The sequence below is a fragment of the Macrotis lagotis genome, chromosome 1, assembly GCF_037893015.1.
Source record: "Macrotis lagotis isolate mMagLag1 chromosome 1, bilby.v1.9.chrom.fasta, whole genome shotgun sequence".
In the NCBI taxonomy this organism is placed as follows: Eukaryota; Metazoa; Chordata; class Mammalia; order Peramelemorphia; family Peramelidae; genus Macrotis; species Macrotis lagotis.
This window is the reverse complement of record NC_133658.1, coordinates 128,873,322-128,896,669: the sequence shown is the minus strand read 5'-3', so window position 1 is coordinate 128,896,669 and position 23,348 is coordinate 128,873,322.

The following is a 23,348-nucleotide window of genomic DNA, read 5'->3' as shown; positions in this document are numbered from 1 at the left end:
TCTTCCTGATTTAGGTATCAACACTATATTGATGTCATAGAAAGAGTTAGACAGAGTTCCTTCTTCACCTATTTTTCCAAAAAGTTTATATAGAATTGGAACCACTTGTTCCTTAAATATTTGATAGAATTTGCTTGTGAATCCATCTGGCCTCAGAGATTTTTTCAGTTCAATAATGGCTTGTTGAATTTCTTTTTCTGAGATAGGGTTATTTAGGTTTTTAATTTCCTCTTCATTTAATCTGGGAAATTTATATTTTTGTAAATATTCATTGATTTCACTTAGATTGTCAAATTTATTGGCATGGAGTTGAGCAAAATAATTCTGAATTATTACTTTAATTTGCTCTTCATTGGTGGTGAGTTCACTTTTTTTCATTTATGTTACTAACACTTTGGTGTTCTTCTCTATTTTTTAAATCAAATTGACCAGTTTTTTGTTCATAAAAATCAGCTCTTGGTTTTATTTATTAGTTCAATAGTTTTCTTGCTTTCAATTTTATTAATTTCTCCTTTAATTTTTAGAATTTCTAATTTGGTATTTAATTGGGGGTTTTTAATTTGTTCTTTCTCTAATTTTTTAGTTGCATATTTAGTTCATTAATTCCTTCTTTTTCTAATTTGTTCATGTAAGAATTTAAAGATATAATATATCCCCTGACAGCTGCCCTGAATGTATCCCATAGATTTTGGTATGTTGTATCATTATAGTCATTATCTAGGATGAAATAATTAATTCTTTGTATAATTTGTTGCATGATCCACTCATTCTTTAAAATGAGGTTATTTAAATTTCCAATTAGTTCTGGGTCTATATATGTCCGTGTCCCAGTATAGCATTATGATTTTATTGCATTATGATCTGAGAAAGATGTATTCACTATTTTTGCCTTTCTGTAATTGATCATTAGGTTTTTATATACTAGTACATGGTCAGTTTTTGTTTAAGTGCCATGTACTGCAGAAAAAAAGTATCTTTCTTTCTATTCCCCCTTCAATTTCCTCCATAAGTCTATCATATCTAGGATTTCTGACAATCTATCACCTTAGCTTCCTTCTTGTTTATTTTATGATTTGATTTAACTAAATCTGAGAGCAGGATGCTGAGGTCTCCCACTAGCAGAGTTTTGCTGTCTATGTCTTTCTGTAGCTCTGTCAACTTCTCTAAGAATCTGGATGCTGTCCCATTGAGTGTGCACATATTTAGTATTGAAATCACTTTATTGTCTATGGTAGCTTTTAAAGGGGTATAGTTTCCTTCCTTATCTCTTTTAACACTATTTTTTTTTTTGCAGCTGCTTTGTCTGAGATAAGGATTGCTACCCCTGCTTTTTCCACTTCAGCTGAAGCAAAATATATTTTGCTTCAACCTTTTACCTTTACTCTGTAAGTATCTCTCTGCTTCAAATGAGTTTCTTCTAAGCAGCATATTATAGGATTTTGGTTTTTAATCTACTCTGCCATCCACTTACATTTTAAGGGAGAGTTCATCCCATTCACATTCAAAGTTATAATTACTAACTCTTTATGGCCCTCTATGCTATCTTCCTTCTGTTGGTATTTCCCCCCTTTTTTCCCTTTATCCATATCCCCCAGTGTTTTTGTTTCTGAATACTGCCACCTTCAGTGCCTTTGCCCTCTTAAATTGACCCTCCTCCCCTTTTCCCCCTCCGTCTTTTCACCTTCTTCCCTTACTTCTGTTAGTTCCCCCTTTTCTCCCTCTCCCTGTCCCCCACTCCCCTTTTCCCCTTTTAATGCTTGAAAGGTAAGATAAGTTTCTTAACTTGATTAAGTGTGTCTAAGTTAACTTTAAACCAAGTCTGATGAGATGAAGATTCAGGTGGTTCTCACCTCCTCCCTTCTTCCCCTCAATGACAATAGGTCTTTTGTTCCTCTTGATGTAAAGAGATTTACCCCATTCAATCTCCCTCCAACCTCCCTCCTCTTACTGCCCGCCCCCTTTTAAAGAGGTATTGCTTTTAAATCATTCTGAGTCACAGAACAGTTATGAGTGTCCATCACTTCTGGCTATGTATGCTCTCTCTAATAAAGTCACAATTCTAAAGAGTTATGAGACTTTTTCTCCCAAGTAGGTATATAGCCAGTTTCATCTTATTGGATAGCAGTTTTTTTAACCTTTTCATGTGCCTCTTGAGCCTCCTCTTTGATTGTCCAAATTTTCTATTTAGCTCTGGTCTTTTCATCATGAAATCTTGGAAGTCTCCTATTTCATTAAATGTCCATCTTTTTCCCTGGAAGAGAAGTCTTAGCTTTGCTGGACATTGGATTCTTGGCTACATTCAAATTTCCCTTGCTCTTTGGAATATCTCATTCCAGGCCCTTCGATCCCTTAATGCTGCTGTGGCCATGTCCTGTGTAATCCTTACTGTGGCTCCTTGGTATTTAAATTTTTTCTTTCTGGCCTTGCAGGATTTTTTCTTATATCTGATAGTTCTGGAATTTGGCCACAACATTCCTTAGTGTTTTCATTTTAGGGTCTCTTTCCAGAGGAGATCGATGTATTCTTTCAATAACTATTTTGCCCTCTGGTTCCATGATGTCAGGGCAATTTTCCATCACTAAAGCCTGTAATATTAAGTCCAGGCTTTTGTTCTCTTTAGTGTTCTCAGGAAGGGCAATAATTCTCAGATTCTCCCTTCTCGACTGATTCTCGAGGTCAGTGATTTTACTGATGAGGTATTTTACATTTTTTCCTATTTTTTTTGATCTTTTGGCTTTGTTTAACACAATGTTGTTGTCTCATAAAATCATTAGTTTCCGCCAATTCCGTTCTTTTTTTTTTAGAGGAGATTTTTCTTCCTTTATCTTTTGCAACTCCTTTTCCAGTTGGTTCATTCTATTTTTGAAGGACTTTTCTATTTGCCCAAGTGTAGTTTTGAGAGAATCATTTCCTTTTTTATTTGCCCAAGTGTAGTTTTGAGAGAATCATTTTCTTTTTGTATTTGTCCAATTGTTTTTTCCAAGGATTTGTTTTCTTGTTGTGAGATGTTAATTTTCTCTTGCAATGTGTTAATTTTCTCTTGAGTTTCTTTTCCCTAATTTTTCCAATTGATTTTTAAACTCCTTCTTGATTTCTTGAAGGAAGTCCTGGGCTGGAGACCAATTCATATTCTCCTCAGCAGTGCTAGATCTCTCTGGGTTAGGATCTGTCTCTTCTAAGTATTTCTCCATGTTGCCCCCCCCCCCCTTTCCTCTGGACTTTTTTTCATCTTGTATTGGGGGTGGGGAGCTGGCTTTCAGAAGTTTGCTTTCAAATATCCTAGAGGCTTTGTTCACTTGTCTTAGTAATTCCAAGGGCCAGTCAGTAGGGAGCACTGGTTGCTTTCTCTGGAGTGTTTGAGGTCCTCAGTAGCACGGTCTGGGCCCTGGGGGAGGGAGTTAATCTTTTTCTGTTGAGTGAGCTCTCCTGCCCTGAGGTGTTTGTGTGTGTGTGTGTGTGTGTGTGTGTGTGTGTGTGTGTGTGTGTGTGTCTGTGTCTGTGTGGTGGGGGGTTGTTTATTGTTTGTTCTGGGCAAAGGCCTCTGCTGAAAGTATGAAGCTCGGGTCCCTGGCCCAGCTGGTTGTTCTCCAGGCATGCTCTGAGACTCTGTGCTGGAACTCACCTGTCTGTAGCTCTTCTCCCCCGGGCCAAAGACTCCACAGCTAAATCTAGATCTTGCACCCACCAGTCACGAAATCTCTATGACTGAGATTGACTCTCTGGGCTCCCCCAGCTGTTGTCCCCAGGGCTAATTCTCTACTCTCATCTCCTGGTTCACCCAGGGTCCTCTGAGACAGACCTTCTTGGTAGGTGTTCTTCTCCTAGTTTCTCTTTCTGGGTTTTGTTGATTGAATTTCTGTTAAGAGATTTCTCTCATGTTATTTCTGAGGGGAATGAGAGAGCACTATCACAGTGTCTGTCTTCTCTCTGCCATCTTGCCTGGAAGAGGAATTAGAATTTTTGAAAAATTGCATTTTCATAAGAACTAAATGAATATCTGAAAGAAATAAAGCAAGCTATAAATGCTTCAGTTGCATTTTAATATGACTCAGAGGGTGCAGGAACAAATGGCAAAGGATATACAAAGAGAAATGACATAGGTTTTTGAGGTACAGATGCAGCTGGTAGGTGGAGGAAGATGACATGGTGGAGCAAGGTAGGCAGTGTGGAGAAGGGAATAGGGAGATGAGAGTCACTTGGGTAACTGAAGATTGGAGCTGGGATTATTCAAATAGCATGGACCCTTAAGAGACAGAAGAATGGGTATGGGGCAAAAGTTTGGGATCTCATTTTGATATGATCTTCCTGGGATATAGATTCTTATCTGTGCCTCCTTGGAATTAGTTCATTAACTTATCCACCTCATATTAAAGTTAACAGAAATATTTGGTGTTCTTAGTGCTAAAGTCTGAAGCTTATCTGACCTTTACAAACATGGCAGTTAGTAGGAACAAAAGACCCTAGCAAGGTTTCCTCCAATTTATCATAGTCTCAGGATATGATTTTAGTTAATATATGATACAGTCTGGCAAATAACCATCATGTTTCTTTGATCTATGAGACAATCTGTGACTTCTGAATTCTCCCTTGCAATCCTACTTCCCTCTATTCTTATTTTGTACTGATTTTTTATGAAGTTATTGACAATGATGGTGTGTGTCAAAGAAGATCATTACAACAAGGAGGTGATGCCATGACAAACAAATGAATTGGATCTGAGTGAGGGGGTTATGTGTTAAGTCACCATCTCACTTTCTCATCTGGTCCAGTGGTCAGGGATGAATCAGAATGATTGGAGTAGCAGGAGAAGCAGTCTGGAGGCCAACCAATTAGTATTAGTGACTTACATAGTGGGGTAAGCTAGTAAGGGTCAAGCTAGTAATAGCTAGTAAGGGTCAAGTATCTGAGGAAAGATCTGAATGCAGGTCTTCCTGATTTCAGGTTTGGTATTCTACCCACTGGACCATCTAGCTGCCTTACAAAATTACTATATCTGGTATAGAAGCCAGTACATTCTTTAGTTCTTTGAATTTTATGGTGATGGGTGGTTCAAGGTTATTATGCCCTTTCATTGGGGAAACATGACAAACCCTGGCAAATGTAAACAATTAGTTGGCATAGTTCTAAGTCTCCATATGAAATAAGAGGGTACCTAGCAGAGGTCATAGAATATGGGAATGATTGAATTTGGAACCACGTGTATGGGTCCATGTAATGTGCTTACATTGCTCATTCTTCTCCTGCATTGATGCTAACTTAGTCAGAGGTCTACTATGCCTCTTCATTACTCAGTCTTCTCAGGATATGTCATTGTATGCATATGTGCAATGAATTTTTAAAACATAAGAATCAATTTGTCCTATTAGTAGGAGATATAGCACCAGAGCTACTGAATTAAATTAAGCTAGTCCATTCAATCTGCCATTCAAATTACAGGTGTACAATAGAGTATATCTGTGATATACAGGGTGGTTAATAAGGTTAGTGAAGGTAGAAAATCTGAAAGAATAAATAAGCTGCCTCAGGCAATCTAGACCTCAGTATGTGGAGAGATGGAGGATAAAAATCTAGCGATGATTCCTCTGCCCTCCTTCTTCATTGACTTTTTAGAGTTTCCGTAAGAATATCCTGGGGAAAAAATTAGAGGGGCAGAACCCACAGAAAGACTGAGAGATACAATTTCCCAGTCCAAGACAACTTAGAAGATCCACAGGAAAGGTCTGTTTCACCTGACTGGGAGTTGGAAAGAATGGCAGCTCAGTTGCAGTGCAGCTCAGTCCTGGCACAGTACAGCCAGGTTGGAACAAACCATCTCCAGCTTGCAGTTCTCTGCAGTGCTTGGGTGTCTGGGGGCTCCTGGGTCTGTGGCAGAGGGGCAGTTTCTGGACCTCTTGGCCCAGGCTTCAAGGGGCCAGCTTGAAGGGGTGGTGAGAGAACTCTGCCACACCAGAGAGAAAGAGCACAGAGTGGAGCATTGGTCTGAGAACAGCCCTGCAACAAGAACCTGCAGTGGGAATCAGAGAAGTCACCCAGCACATCTAGAGCTCTCAGCCCAGACAATAAGGGGATCAGTTCTTTCTGCTCCCCCTGGGGCAGGACTCTCCTGGTTGCCCTCTCTCAGATCCAGGTTGCAGTCTGGGCCCCCATACTACCATAGCTGATCAGGGACCCTCCTCTCAACTCCAGAGCAGAGGGCAGGGTCTGGGGTCATCCACATACCAGAGCTTTGGCAAGAGAGTAGTCTCATAAGACTTTAGAGGAATTAAGGTCCCAGTGGGGTATCCTCAAAGCCTTGGAAGTGCAGTAAATCAGTCATAAGCTGAGGAAATGAATAAACAACAGAAAAAGAAGAATCTGACCATAGAAAATTACTTTGGTCCCATGGAGAATCAAAATACATACTTAGAAGATATCAAAGTCGAAGCTTCTGTATCCAAAGCCTCTAAGAGAAATGGAAAATGAGTTCAGGCTGTGGATGAGCTCAAAAAAGACTTTGAAAAGCAATTAAGGGAGGTAGAGAATAAGTTGGGGGGAGAAATGAGAATGATGCAGATAAATCATGAAAACCAAGTCAGCAGCTTGCTGAAAGAAATACAAAAAAAAATACTGAAGAAATAAAATGTTAAAAACCAGTTTAGGCCAAATGGAAAAAGCAACACAAAAGGCAAATGAGGAGAAGAATGCCTTAAAAAATAGAATTGGCCAGCTGGAAAAGGAGATAAAAAAGCTATTTGAAGAAAATAACTCCTTCAAATGTAGAATGGAACTAAAGGAAGCTGATGACTGCAAGAAGTCAGGAAGAAATAAAATATACCAAAATAACCAAAAAAATAGAAGAAAGTGTGATATCTCATTGGGAAAAACAACTGACCTCAAAAACAGACCCAGAAGAGATAATCTAAAGTTATTGGGCTATCTGAAAGTTAAGACCAGGAAAAGAGCCTAGACTTCATTTTTCAAAAAATAATAATACAGCAAAATTGCCCTGAGAACCTAGAAACAGAGGGTAAAACAGAAATTGAGAAACTGATCACCTCCTGAAAGAGATTCCCAAAAGAAAAACTCCCAGAAATATTATAGCCAAATTCCAAAACTCCCAAGTCAAAAGAGGAAATATTAAAATACTTCCAGAAGCAAACAATTCAAATACCATGGCTCTATAGTCAGGATTTGACAGCATCTAAATTATGGGCTTGTGGGGCTTGGAATATGATATTCCGGAAAGTAAAAGATCTTATTTTATAATTGAGAATCAACTACCCAGCAAAATTGAACATCCTTTCTCAGGGAAAAAAATTGGACTTTCAATGAAACAGGGGACTTTCAAATTTTCCTATTGAAAGAACCAGAGCTGAATAGAAAGTCTAATCTCTAAGTACAGCACTCAGGTAAACCATAGAGGGCGTGGATGAGAAGGATTAATTATGAGGAACTTAATGATGTTGAACTGTTTGCATCCCTAAATGGGAAGAAGATACTGATAACATATATGAACTTTTTCATTCATAAGAGCAGTTAGAGAAGCATATATATAGACAAGGTACAGGAAGGAACTAAATATAATGATATAATATAGTAATAAGATGGAGTCAATGGATGATGAAGGAAAGTACTGAGAGGAAGGGAAAGGAGAGGAAGAAGGGGCTGGGCTAGGATATTTCACATAAAAGTCAAGATAAAACTTCTACAATGGAGTGGAACAGGGGAAGGTGAGGGGGAATGAGTGAGCCTTCATTCTCATCAGAAATGGCTGAGAGAGGAAATAACATGCACACTTAATAGGGTATAGAAATCTATTTTACTCTAGAGAAAAATGAGAGGAAAAGGTTTGGATAAGGGGGAATAGGGGGAGGGAAGTGGGAGAGTAGGTGAGAGAAGAGAGGGAAGATCATGGGAGAGGGTACTTGTTATGTGCCAGCCAGCTAACTTATACTTTCCTCATAACCTATTACTTGACTCATAACTTATTATTACTTGACTCAGTTTAGCTATAGTCAAGTTCTCAGGGTAATGTTGAAGAGGAGGGAGAAAAAGATGGCAAGTTCTCTGTTTATTTAACCAAATGCAAGAACTTAAATACCTTTTAATGCCTGGTTTACCCCCAATTCACAGCATTCTTTAAGTAGTCAATCAAATAATGCTTTCAAGCTTGTGGACAGCAGGTGATAAAAGTTTACTTCCTCAGGCTAGCACTCCCACACAATCACTTTTCAAACACTGGCCCAGTGTTTTCACACAGTGTTCCAGGAAGTGCCAAAACCTAAGGAACAGATGAGAAGATCTGGAGAGCAGACCCAGGTGAGTAGGCCACAGTGTATATGTGGGCAAGAAGACATTTAAGTAATTCCAAGTCATGCAATGACCTTCCTGCGATCCTCAGCAGTCTCTTACAGGTACTCATAAACAACACTTCTGAGCAGGGTCAGGGTGAAAGGAGAGAGAATAGAATAAATGAGAGTGGGGAGGAATAGAGTAGAGGGAAATACAGCTAGTAACAGCAATTGTAGGAAAAATAGTGAAGTAACTTCTCTGGTGGACTTATGATAAAGAAGGGAACTCATCCCAGAGAAAGTCTGAAGTATGCTTTTCTTTCTCTCTCACTATTCTTGAGGTTTCTCTATCTTTTTTGGGGGGAGAGAGGTTATGTTCGCTCTCACAACAAGATTACTGTAATAATCTAAAATAAATAAATGAATGAATGAAAAACAAATAAACAAACAAATAAATAAATAAATAAAAGAATATCCAGGGGAAAAGAGAACTATTCAGGAATTAAAGAGGCATTTCTCTATTCTTCCCTTTTGGCAAAGGCAGATTTTTTTTCCCTATGTGGCCATTAAAACTATCCCATCCCAGAAGGTTTTGGGTAGCACCCATCAACTTCTGTCATGGTGGAGGCTGTTTGAAAAGGAGCAAGAGTATATTAAGAATCTCAAGGTTTTTAGGCTGTTAATAATCTTGAATTTGTCTCTTGGTACTCTAAATGTGACATAATTGTCCAATGACCCACTGAAAAGGATTCAAGGGTATGGTTATGGGAGCAGCCGTGGATTCAAGGAAGCAAGTAAAGTCATAGTAGAAGTGATGGAGTGGAAGAAAAAGGATGGGTCAGGGGACAAAAAATCAGGATAATAAAAAATATTTAATGATAATGAGACAGACGAAAAATTAGAAGTTGTGTTTATGTTTTGGAATTTCCAGTGTCAGGATCTTGGAGGCTGTACACTTATTGGAGATATTAAGATTTAAGATCTAAGTGGAATGAATTAAATGGTTGTTGGATTTGAGAAGTTTGAGGAATTGTGTGGTTAGGATTTTAGAGAGCATATGCAAAATAAATATGAAGAAAATAAATTCAATGTAGTTAAATAAAAGTTTATTGAGAGAGGGAAGATGCTCAGAGTCAAGGGGATCAGTAACAATTTCATATAGGGTATATAGTCCTTGAGAAGCTTCTTAAATGAACTGGGGTATCTAGTGGGGCAGAAGTAAGGAGGGAATGTGGTCCTTCCATGGGAGGCTTTCAACTATAAGCCAGAGACAAGAGATGGAATATCAGATGGGAAGAATAATTTGACTGGATTGTAAAGTACAGGGGAAAGAGTAATGCAAAATAAGGCTGGAAAGATAGGTTGGGATAGATTATGAAGAATTTTAAAATCTATACAATGAAATTGATCTTATACAGAGATTATTGCCTTTTATAGAGGCAATATTCAATTAGAGTTTATTGAGCAGAGTAGCAATATGGTCTTGTGGAAGAAGGAAAATGTCACTAGAAAGCAGCAGTAGAAGATGCTACAAAAAGGAAAATGTAAGTTCAGTGTAGACAGGCTGTCTCTAATAATTGGAGCTATCCAAAGTTGAATAGACCAGGTTGCCTAAGGAAGTAGACTTCAGAGACTGGGAAGTAAAAACTGAATGAGCATTTGCTGGTAATGATGTAGGCTGAATTTTTGGACAGGCATATATGGGTAATATTAAATAGCCACTGAGACCTTTCCAACTTTGGCATTTTTCAATTTAGTGACATATATCTTTCCAGACTCCTTATTGTATTGTGAAAGAAATTCACCCTTAAACTAGGAATTTGGATTAGAAAGCTTCCAAGCTTCCTACCAACTCTAATATGCTAGGAATTCATAAAATACATGATTTGAAATTTATGAGAGTTTAGGCATTTAGGCACACAACATTCTGATTCTTAACTATAATTTGTTTAGGATCTTGCACTGTTTATAAAGACTTTAAGGTTTACAAAATGCTTTCCTGTGTTATGCTTGGCATGAAGAAGTTTATTTGGCCCTTCATTAAAGCTTTTCTTCCAGATCCCAGCTGTCCTCATGGGTATTTATGTAGTCAGCATTTTAGATGATAAAAGCTAAACAAGTTCATACATAAAAATTCAGCATTTTGTACAAAAATTTAATTGCTATTTAAATGAAAAAACTGCATGTTCCACAGAAAGTTAACCATTTGGTTCATGCATTTTCATTCTTTTATGAAAATATACATTATTTGGTATTCCATATGGTTTCAGTTATAGCCTGTATATTAATTGCAATAACTGCATTAATGATTATAACCACACATCTTTTTTCTATGCAGCTAAGTAAATAAAGGTAGACATAATCAAAATAATATAGGTATAGTAAAGATTGGATTTAGGATGAAAGAATAGATATAGAAGTAATTTGGGGAAGGGAAATATAGACAGAACAGATTCATTATAGTCTGAAATGGTTTCCTAAGGGAGTGTTGAAAACCCCACAGTGGGAGCCGTTTTGGGTAAGAATGGACCCATAGGATGATAGAATATTGTTGACATTTCCAAGAAGGTGATTTTAAAGGTCAAAGTCAAGCTTTTTTGCCTTTATCTTCAGGCAAATTTTTGTTCAGCATGCACTGGTAGCTGCTACAGAAACTAGAAAAGGTTCTTAATTCATTCTAAGTAGTCTGTTGGGTTATACAAAATTCTGCAACCTAGTTAAGGATCTTTAAAAGACCCTCCACTGATGCAGCTTTTCTTCCAGTGCCTTAGTAGATGGTTTTATGAGTTGCTGTGGCTGAGAAGATTTATCACACTTATCAAATAACCATGAGATCTTAAACAGCAGGGTATAAGGGGAAATACCTTTGCCTCTCTGAATTCAGAAACTATCTCTGACCCTACCAGCTCTGAAAGCAAGAAGCTTAAACCTTCTGTACTATAATTTTCACATCTCCAAAAAGGGGGTAATAATATGTGTGGTACCTATGTTACATGATTATTATATGGATCAAATAAGATGCACTCTGCAAACCTTAAATTGCTCTGTATATGACAGTTGTTATTATTATTTCCCAATAATAAATATAGTGGGACCTTTCAGAGCTTATACTTTCTTTGCATAATCTTCAAAAATTCCAGGTCTCATGAAGCATCAGGGTAGGACTTTCATGGTGTTTTGCTGAATTACAGAAATTGAAATGTTTTAGCCATACCATTGATCTATATCAAGGGTGAGGAAACTTTTTTCTGCCAAGAGCCATTTGGATATTTATAGCATCAATTTCCTGCTATATTTGGTCAAACATTCAATTAATTCATCCCATAAAAAGCTCCTAGATTTATTGAATTTTGATTACTGCCTGTGGTTGCCATGGCAGTGCCAGACCAAATGATTTTGTGGGTCTTATATACCCACAGACCAGATATTCTCTGTCCCTGATCTATAAAGACCCTCCAGTAATTATATTGCATCCTATCCGTATCAGCCCATTTTCATGAGGATTTGAGGAGGAAGGTCAGCCCCTCCCAATGTGAAGAGTGTCTTTTTTTTTGCTTTCTTTTGTTATGGTGATAATTTAACGGAATCTTCTCATAGTCATCCCTAATTCTCACATGAAATGTCCATCTTATTTAACATATATCTCTTTGATGATATTATTTATTCTGGTTCTGTTTCATAATTCCTTATTATGTATTATAGACTACTCACAAGTTCCATGTACCTTCTGTTGAAGAGTTATTCTGAATTCTCCCAAAACTATAGTGTTCCATGACTTAAAATTATATAAAGACAGAGGTCACATACAGAAATTAAAACAATAGGGATTTGTTTCAGGAAGAGGTTGAGATTCCTTAGAAGCATTCTTCATTTTCCTAGAGCCCTCTCTTCCCTCTTCTCTTTCATTGTTATCTTCTCATGATATATACTGCTGAATAAACTATAGGTTGTCCAACTAATTACATGTAATGATCTGGAATTTTTTTTCAGGAAACTCTCCATTTTTCAATATGACTTGCTTTAGATTCCTTGGAACATTAGGCTTCCATGCTACTTACCCCTCAGGTTGCTTCTCTCTTTTTAGCTTCTCCCCCCCCCCCTTTTTTTATAACTATCTCCCCCCCCCCATTAGATTATAAGCTCCTGAGATTTGAGGGAAATAACATTAAAAAGATGAGAAATGATCTAAGAAACCAAGCTTCTTCATTTCTATTTAAATATTCCTTTTTGAAATCTCCCCTGACAAATCAGATGTATTTACATGCAGTCACATGGGAATCATTTATAAAATTTTAAAAACCTCTATAAAAAAAACAGAAATAAAGTCACTTGGCCACCAGGTGGCACTGCTGAATTATTTCATTCAATTTTCACAGGTTTTTGTTTTTTTTTTTAGTCTAGTCAATGAACCTACTACAGTTAGATCCTGATTAGTGAGAATAAAGAATTCCCTTGAAGTGTTAGCATTATTTGAATTTTTCACTACTGGACCATATCACTGATCTGGACCATATTTCATATAATTATAACTTCAATTAGTCTGCATCTGAATAACTATATCTAGTATTTATATAACTCTTTAAGCATTGTAAATATATTTTCATTTAATCACCAGACCACTTCAGGGGATTCATTATTTAATCTAGATAAGACTTAGCTGTATCCCCAAAAGTCAGCTTCTAATCAAAGTTCACATCTAAAATACTATATATATCTATATCTATATCTATATCTATATCGATATATATATAGATATATGTCTATATATTATGGTGAAGCTCTAATTGACCAGCATGAAGAAAAGAATTTTTATTAAATGACCCAGAGCAGTTCAGTACAATTTTGTTCATATTGCCAGCAATACTTTTCTCTCCTCACCAACAACATAAAGAGTAATTGGCAGGATTAAGTAAAACTGGGGGGGGGGGGGAGGAGGAAGCATAGCAGAAAGACCACTGTACTAGATAGTGTACAGTCCTATTCCTTCTGCACTCCATTTCTCCAAAGTCACAAAGAGTCTTCTTATCACCAAATAAAATGACTTTTTTCTCACTCTTTATCCTCTTTGACCTTTCTAAAACATTTGATAATGTCCATCAATCAAAATAATTGTTTGCCATGTGCTAAATACTATGCTAAGCAAGAAAGAAACAAAGAAAAGCAAAAACAGTCCTTACTTTTGAAGTAATGGGCAATTAGATGACTGAATGGATAGTGTCAGACCTGGAATCAGGAAGACCTGAGTTCAAATTCTGCTTTAGATACTGCTGGGCAAATCATTTAACCCTCTTTGCCATATCTTCCTCATCTATAAAATGAGCTGGACAAGGAAATGGAAAACCACTACAGTATCTTTTCCAAGAAAACTCAAATGCAATAGTAAAGACTCAGACACCACTGAAATGGCTAAACAATAACAAAACTCTTGAGTTAAATACAATATTTATATGATATCTAACTGCTATCTACAAAATTTATTCAAAGACAGATAAGAAGTAATCTTAAAGGAAAAAGGTGATTTGGGAAACTAAGAGAGGTCTTCCTGTATTTCAGCTGGATCTTGAAGGTAGCCAGAAGTGAGAGGATAGAATATTTCAGGCATGAAAATCAACCAATGCAAAGGCAGAGATGAAGATGGGGGACAGAGGTGTCATGGGATGATGAGTAAGTGGGTCAGTACATCTGGATCATAGAGAACCTAGAGTAGAGTAAAGGATAAGAAGAAGACTGGAAAAGTAGTGAGGGAATAGGTTGTAAATATCTTCAAATGCCAAATTAAAGATGTTAAATTTGATCCTGGAAGTAATAGAACCACTGGGACTCATTGAAAAGGAGAGTGACATTGCTAGACCCACACTTTAGGAAAAACAACACTCTGGAGGAAGATGAGGATTGATTAGGGAAAGGCTAACCTTTTTTTTTTAAGGTTTTTGCAAGGCAAATGGGGTTAAGTGGCTTGCCAAGGCCACACAGCTAGATAATTATTAAGTGTCTGAGATTGGATTTGAACCCAGGTACTCCTGACTTCAGGGCCAATGCTCTATCCATTGCGCCAAATAGCCACCCCAGGAGGGGTGAATCTTGAGAAAGGGAGACTAGTTAGAAGGTTTTTTGTAATATTTCAGGAGATGGGTGATGAGAGGGCCTGTACTTAGGTGGCAGCTGTGTGAGAAAAGTGAAGGGGATATATAGGAATGACCTGAAGGCAAGCAACAAGACTAAGCAATAGACTGGATATGTTGGGGGTGGGGTGGGAATGAGGAATAGAAGATAACACTGAAGAAGACCTGGGCAGGAAGATGGTGGTACTCTTGACATTTATTGGATATTGGAAGGAGGGGTGGGGTATGGGAGGGATGACTGTTTTAGACTTGTTGAATTTGACATACCTATAGGATATCCAGATTGAGATATCCAAAAGATAGTTGGTGATGTAAGACTGAAATTCAGGATACAGACTAGGTCTGTATAAACAGATCTGGGAATTATCTGCATAGAAATGATAATTAAATTGAGGAAAGCTAATAGGTTCATTAAGCAAGGTAGAAGAGTCCTAGGCTAGGATAGAACCTTTACCTTTAAGGTATAGCCAAGCATAATGGATGTGATGTAGATAAAAAATTAGTGAGAGACAACAGCAAATGATCATTGAGGAGGGGAGGAGAATGAGAGGAGAATAGAGTATACTTAGAATAGTGTACTTAGAGATGAATGAATGAATACCTTGAGAGGAAAGAATATTCAGAAGGAGATACTGATCAATAGGATCAATTATTCAGAGAGCTCAAAGAGGAACAGTATTTTAAAATTAAGAGATAACTCTGGAATGAATGATGTCAGAGGCCAGAAAATGGAGGATTTAGTAGAGAATTAAAAAAGAGGAAGTGGAGACATCAAAAGAAGATGGTTTTGTCAAGACATTTAACCACAAACAAAGGGAGAAATAACTAGCAGGGATGGTAGGATGATATGAAGGGTTATTAATGGTTAGGGAGGCATGGCCATATTTGTAGGCAACAGAGAAGGAGCTGGTAGATAGGGAAGAGATTAAAAATAAAATAGAGAATGGGGATTATTTACTAAAAGAGTAAGGCTGTATCTAGGGCACTGATTTCTGCAAGGAGGAGAATCACTTCTTGATTTGAAACAGAAATGAAGAGGGAGATAGTGGGGAAGATGTCTGAGGATGTGAAATGAGGAAAAAGGAGAAAAGGAACTAAGGAACTCTCAGTGAGCAGACTCCATTTTTTTGATGAAGTATGAGACAAGGTCCTCATCCAAGAAAATGGGGAGGGAATTGGGGAGGGATAGGGATATTTGAGCAGAAATGAGAAATAGTTCTCCTCAAATCTTCTGGATTTCCTTAAATTGTTCATTTCCTCCTTCTTTTCAATAACTCTGGGAATTCCTTCAAGACTTATTGGTCCTCTCCTCTCCTCCCTTGCTATCCCTCCCCTCCTCTTCCCTCCTTTCTACTTTCCTTCTCTTCTCACTCTGCCTGTTTGTTTCTTGGTATTTGTCTCTGTCTCTCTTCATTTGCTGATTACATCACACACACATATTTGCTGATACACACACACACATATTTGTGTGTTTGCATGTACCCATGGATAAAATGTACAAAATAATCTGAGTGAAACAATATGCCAAATATAATAAGATGAAATTGAATAGGAATAATATAATTCATACAGTTGATGTTGAAGCTAAATATAGTTTAGGGGATAATGTTAGACAGCAGTTCATCTGAAAAAGACCTGGAGATTTTAGTCAACTGTTAGCACAATATGTTGGATGCCTTAGACAAAAAAGCTTCTGTTGTATTAATGGCAGTATTAGTTTACAAAAGGAGGATTGTTATATTTTGATTTTGCTTTATTCTGATGTGGAGAATTATGTACAGTGTAGGCACAATGGAAGTGCTTAGTAGGAGGGGGCTTTTAAAAATGCTACACAAAGAGAAACAATTGAAGGAACTGAATTTGCTTAGTTTTGAGAATATTTTGTTGAAATATTTTAATTATCTTATTATATAAATATTATATATATATATAATATTATATATTATATAAATTTTTTTATTGTTGTTGCTTGATTCAAGAAGGCAAAACTAGAGCAGCAGATAGATATTAGAGAAAATGACTTAGGATTTGTACAAATAGAAGTTCCCTAAAAGGGATAGTAAAGTGGTATAGTGGATAGTCTTGTGCATGGAGTCAGGAAGACCTGGGTTCAAATCCTACATTAAATACTTTTTAGCTGTATGAGCCTGGGTAAATCACTTAATTTCTTCTTATCTCAGTTTCCTCATCTGTAAAATGGGGACAATAACAGTTTACCTTATAGACTTGTTATAAGGATCAAATGAGAAACTATTTAGGAAACCAGTATCTATCATTAGAAAGTGCTATATAAATGTTAATTATGATGATGATGATTAATTGGAGACATAAAAAACCAGAATGTTGGTGTGGCTAGGTGATGCAGTGGATAAAGCACCAGCCCTGGAGTCAGGAGTACCTGGGTTCAAACCTGGTCTCAGACACTTAATAATTATCTAGCTGTGTGGCCTTGGAAAAGCCGCTTAACCCCACTTGCCTTGCAAAAACCTACCCCCTCCCCAAACTGGAATGTGCTGTCTAGAAAAGTAGTGAGTTCCTTCTTCTCTGGAGATCATGAATTAGGAAGATGACTTGTCAGAGATGCTACAGAAGTGATTTCTATTCAGGTATGAGTGGGAATAGATGATCTCTGAGATCCTCTCTAATTCTGTCATTTTATGATTTTGTGAGGGAAAGGGAAGAAAGAGTATTGAGAAAGAGGGAGTGATCAACAGGGTTAAATTCTGCAGAAGTGGATGAGAGGAGGAAGTCCTTAATGACCTTTGAGAAAGTAGTCTCAGTAGAGTAATAGAAGCAGAAACTAAACTACAGAAGTCTGGAGGATGAGTGGGTGGCGAGGAAGTAAAGGCAGTAAATATAATGATACTTTTGAAAAGTTTGCCTGTGAAGAGGAGGAGAGATGGAATAATGAACCTGAGAGGATACAAAGGTTAAGGAATGATTCTTGTATTTAGGATATGGTTGGCCTATAAATGTTTGTAGACTGGGGCAAAAGATGGAGGGAGAGATTAAAGGAGAAAGAAAAGGAGATGTTTGAAAGAACAAGGTCCCATAGGAGATGAGAAGGAGGAGTTCAAAGGCCCTGTGTCACATAGTCAAGGAAGGCCATCTTAAACACTAATACTTGGAGTAAAGAAGGCAGAATGAGACAAAAGAGAGAGGTTTGGGAGACTGGAGAAAGGGAGATGAGGAATGGGCTCAGCTTTCCAGTCAATTGGAAGGCAAGGTCATTTATTGAATGGGGTTTATTGTATGGAGTTGAGGACTTGAAGAAGGAAGAGATTTGGAATAGCCACTGTGGAGAGTAGAATAGGGAGTCAGTGAGACATAAATTAAAAAAAAAACTCATGCAGCAAAGAGAACACAGTTGCGATTAGATTGCATTACTCTATAGTGGATGCAATAATATGACTTTTATGGTTTCCATTAAAAGGATTCTTAACTTTTTTGTGTGTCATGGACCACTTTGGTACTCTAGTGAAGCCTATGGATCCCTCTCAGTCAATGTTTTAAACTATAAAAACAAAATATATGAAATTACAAAAGAAATCAATTATATTGAAATAAATATGGAATTTTATCCCTATCCAAGTTCATTGACTCCCTCAGAAATTTTTTGATTGTGGCATTTAGAACAGGGATAGCTGATGGTAAAGGAGATCTGGGGGAAAATTAATAAGTATCAAAGTACTTACCATTTTCATATAAATTTTCTTTTCTATATGTAAATACAGGAAGATTATAATTCCTTTCTGAGGACCAACTCAGCTAAGTAAAGAAACGCCTCTTACTAATCGCCAGATGGCAACCTGGGAACAGCTTCTTATCCATGGAAACCCATTAAAAGAAAGAAAACTGTAATCTGATCCTCAGTTAAAATATTCTATTTTTGATTTTGCAGTTATAGTGAAAAAGTAATAGAAAAGAAAAAAATGGTGCTAAGAATTACAGCAGTTTAGATTATTAAAGTAACATTACCCTAAACCATTGGTACTCTAAAAGTTCTTTGTACAAAGGTTAGCAAGTAGATATACTACTGGAAGAAATGAATCCTAACACAGCCAGAAAACAAAAAAGGAAATTGTAGTTACATGTATGGATGGCTCAACAGCTCTCTTGAAGAAGAAAATAAAAGATTTTTATTCTACATGCAAAGTAACAAGATATATTAGTTCATGGGTCTCTGTACCATATCATGTTGCAATGCTCTAGGTAAGTATTTGCAAAAAGACAATTATGCAAAATTTATGTGTCAATAAAAAAGCCAAGAATGTGTTTATAGAATGCAATAAGACCCTCTAAATTAAGTCAACGTATAGCTAGATACAAAGTGATTTCAATGAAAAGGTGGGCATAGAAAGACTAGTCAAATACAAAAAAAAAAAACCCATTGGGAAATAAACTGTTGTAAAGAATGAAAAAGATCACATACTTTTTTTAAGACACAGTAAAAGTCATATGGTTATATGTCATTTTTTCTGTCTAGAAAGGAAGAGAGAGAGAAAGAAAGAAGGAAAATTTGGAAAATATACAATATGATAAACATCACACAGTTTCCCAAAAGGATAATTTGATTATATTATAGCAGATAAGAAATGACTCATTACTAATATGGGATCATTCCTTAGTTATTTGTTTAGGTACAGTGAGATCTCTGACTTAGAGTCAAAAACAAAAATAATACTAAACTAGAATAAAGAATAAAAGTGAGAAAAATATATGACATTCAATTAAAGGAATATTGACTTTTTAAATCAAGTAATCAAGTAATTAAAGTAATCTTGACCTTTATAATCAAGATATTGGTTCTGGGAAAAGGTCAATAATTTTGTGTATAATCATTTCATTAAAAATTTTAACCAGTATAAGCTCAATGCCATAGCGAGGAGATCAAAGACACATAAAATCACTTTAGTCAAATAACACTTGATTTTATTAAGGGAAAGATAGGACAGTCAAGGGCAATGTTGGCTTGGATTGTAAACTTGTTTGTAAGATCTTATGGAATAGGATAGTAGAACACTGAATAGTATTTCCTTATAAAGCAATGGAAAATAGTTGAAGGAAGAGGCTGTTGAAAGCTTGAGAAAAAAATCATGAGGACATTTAAAGATGAAATTGGAAGAAAGACAACAAACAGAGAAAAGATGGAAAAGATCTGTAAATATTTTTATGACAAACTCTTTTCACTGTCAAGCACATTGGAACTTTGATATTTGGACACTAACATCAGAGTCCCATATGCATTTCTTGAGGTAGTATAAATAGTATTGAAGAAATAAAAGATGGGAAAAGCAGCTAACTATACCAAGTATGCAGCTAGATAGTACAGTGGATAGAGTGCCGGGTCTAGAATCTGGAAGACTTGAGTTCAAATCTAGCCTCAGTCACATGACACATGCTGGTTGTGTGACCTTGGGCAAGTCTCTTAACCCTTATTGCCTTACATTGAGGGCTATCTCAAGTCATTCTGATTCATATCTGGTCACTGGATCCAGATGGTTCTGGAAGAGAAAATGAAAGAGACAGCACAACAAAACCCACTCAAATCTAATTCACTTGCAACATATTTATATTTATTTAGGGTTTGTTTATTTATTTACTCATTCATTCATTCATTTATGCAAGGCAGTCAAGATTAAGTGAATTTCCCAGAGTCTCAGTAAATGGCAAGTATCTGAGGCTGGATTTGACTCAGGTCTAGCTGCCCTAAAGTTGGTTCCTTACTAGCTATATGACCCTGAGCAAGTAATTTAATCTTGTTTGCCTTAATCCACTTGATTAAGAAATGACAAATCACTTTAGTATCTTTGTCAAGAAAAATAAAAAAATATCTCCATGGACAGCATTGATCATTGACCATATTTATAGGTTCATGAAGATTCAGACATAACTGATTGACTGAATAATAAATACCAAGTATATGCAACCAGTAGTTATCCATGCTAGAAGTGACAGTTTTAAGGGAGTTGAATTGATTCTCAAGGCAACTGAAGGAAGGGAAGGTACCAGAATTCTCATATCTTTTTATTACAATTCACATTCACACAAATCAACTGAAAGCATCAATAATGAAGGACACATGCATTTATTTTCTCGTATTTCTAAAATTTTCATGAGAATCAGTTCCACATGAGGACATTAGAAGGGAAGAGTCAGGGTAGTGCAAGTAGTATTCCACAATAGAATCAATCTTTGTCATTATTCAATACAATGAAAGATGACTATTAATAACTGCTAGCATTCCTAAAGTGCTTTATGATTTGTAAAGCATTATATATGTTAATCCACATAATTCTCACAAAAACTCCAGGATAAGAGTACTCTATTATTATTATTATCCTTATCTAATAGTTGAGAAAACTGAAGCAGACAGTAGTTAAATGATTTGTCCAGGATCACTCAGTCGGTAAGAATTGGAGGCAGGATTTGAACTTAACTCCCAAGTCCTCCACTCTTATCCCCTATACCATCTGGATTTAGATGTATATTGAATATATATAGTGTTTCATTTGGTTAAGGATTCCTTCTTACATCAAAGTTTGCTTGAAAGATGAAAGAAATCATTTTTGATTGTTTTTCTGATCATTAACATCAAATGAAGCAGAAAACTAGAGATATGTATGTTCACAAAATATATTTACTACTACTATCATGGAAGAAATGTGATTCAGAAAAGAATTTGAGTCAAAGAAGAACTTTCTACAAGTCTTTTGAATACTCCTGTTTGAGGATGATATTGCTGATTGCATCAAATTCTGGCATAATTCAATCTCTTAAATGAAATGTTGTTCACTCATTTCTGCTCTTTGGTGATTTCCTGGAAGAGATGCTGGAATAGTTTGCCATTTCCCTCTTCAGCTCATTTTACAGATAAGAAAACTGAGACAGACAAGATTAAGTGACTTGCCCAGGAACACACAGCCAGTAAGTATCTGAGGTCAGGCAGATTGAGTCTAACTCTAGGACTAGAACTCTGAACACCATGGTGCTACCTAACTGTCCTCTAAAAGGAAATATAGTTACTCAAAACACTTTGTTGGTGTTAGATTCACCCAAGAAAAACTAAATGAGGGTGAGAGAAGACAACATTTACATCTACATCTTTATAGGAAATATCTACATCAATAAGATCAAGGAGGATACACTTTCTACTTTCCACTTATTCATTCTGTCCCAACCTCCAATTAAAAACATATTTCCTGGAATTCAAATAAAAACTTAAAAAAATTATAGTCTTAACATTTTTGAAAAATATATTAGGTTACCTTGTCTTATGGGTCATAATTAGTAGTTGCACAATACTAGAGAAAACAAAACTATATTAAACTCTACACACAATGGGCAAGTCATTCTCACATGACTGAGCTGGGATTATCTGCTCATCTGTGCTTACTCACTATTAAAATGAATTGTTAGTGAGGATTGGATAGGGAAAGTTCAGAGATCTATTTTGTAACAATATCAAGAGAAGATAAATGGACATTAGAATTTTTTTGAAACATGAATTCCTCATTGTTCTGTGTGCAATTTCCATCTCAGTGTAGAAATGTTTGACACACTTGTCTTAGCACAGTTAAAACTGATCTCAGTAGCTTTCTCACAAAGTTGTAAAAAAGAACAACAACCCTTACAAAACATTTTTATACAGTTTCCTGTAGAATGTACAAAATGTGTGCTGGTAAATGTTTAATAACAAGTCCTGTAAGAATAAATGTATGCAGAACACACTTTTGAGTTTTATTTATATTATTAATATTTTCTCCATAACTTTTAAAGCCTAGGCAATCAAATAAAGTAATAAATTAAGATATAATTTATAGTATTTGTCTGTTTCTGAGGTATAAATGATCACATCAAAAAATTCAACCATTGGTTCTCATGGACCTATTGGAGCTGGCTGTAAGTTGGATATATTTATATCCCTTTAAAAGTGTGGAATATGTTGAGTTTTTTCCTTTATGTCTGTAGTGTCTAGGATAGTGGGTTAGTTCATAGGTATTTATTAAACTTTAATGAGTTTATGTAATTGTTGATTTTTTTTTTTTTACTGAAGCAGGTCTCTTGGACTTACCAAGTTTGGCTTTCTGAATTTATTGTTGTTGTTCAGTCATTTCAGTTGTGCCTGACTCTTCATGGCCTTATTTGGAGTTTTCTTGGTAAAGATACTAGTGCAATTTCCTTATCCAGTTCATTTAATAAATAGGGAATCAGAGGCAAACAGGATTAAGTGACTAGCCCAGGGTCATGCAGAAATCAGATTTGAATTCAGGTCTTCCTGTTATCAGGTCTGATACTCTATCCATTGTTCCACATAGCTGTAATATCCCAGAAAAATCAAGGTTGACCAAGCTTTCAGTTACATAAAGGATACTGAATATGAAGACTGATCTGGAATTGAATTGAGTCCTGCTACTTCTATCCAGTTAGGTCAATTAACTCAAACCTCCACGTTGCAACTTCCTTCTCCCTAAAATGGAGAGAGTACAGAAAGGGAGATCTCTACAGTCCTTCCTAGTTCTAGCTATTGATATATGAAACTCTGTAGAGAGGTGATATTTATAGATGAAAAAAATGAATGAATGCATTAAGGGAAAAGAATTTCATGCAGCCATCATCTAGATCAGAAGATAAAGAAAGGAAAGGAACAGGGATTGAATATGAAGAGAATCTATAACTCACTTCTTAAGATGCTTTGCAAGCAAAATAGGGAACTTTCCAATTTTAAAATAAATTACTAAAAGCCCAGATCCTTTACTTCCCTTTGGAAAGCTTTAAGGGTTCCAAATCCAGAGTATAAGATTTCTTTTAAAAATAATCTTTAACCTTGTTTGAAGATAAAAGCAGAACTATCTTCAGAATCCATGCCAAAATTCTAGGAAATACCTACAGGTACTTTGTAATGAGATCCTTGGAAACTCATTGAAACGAGGCAACCATCTATATACACCAGATG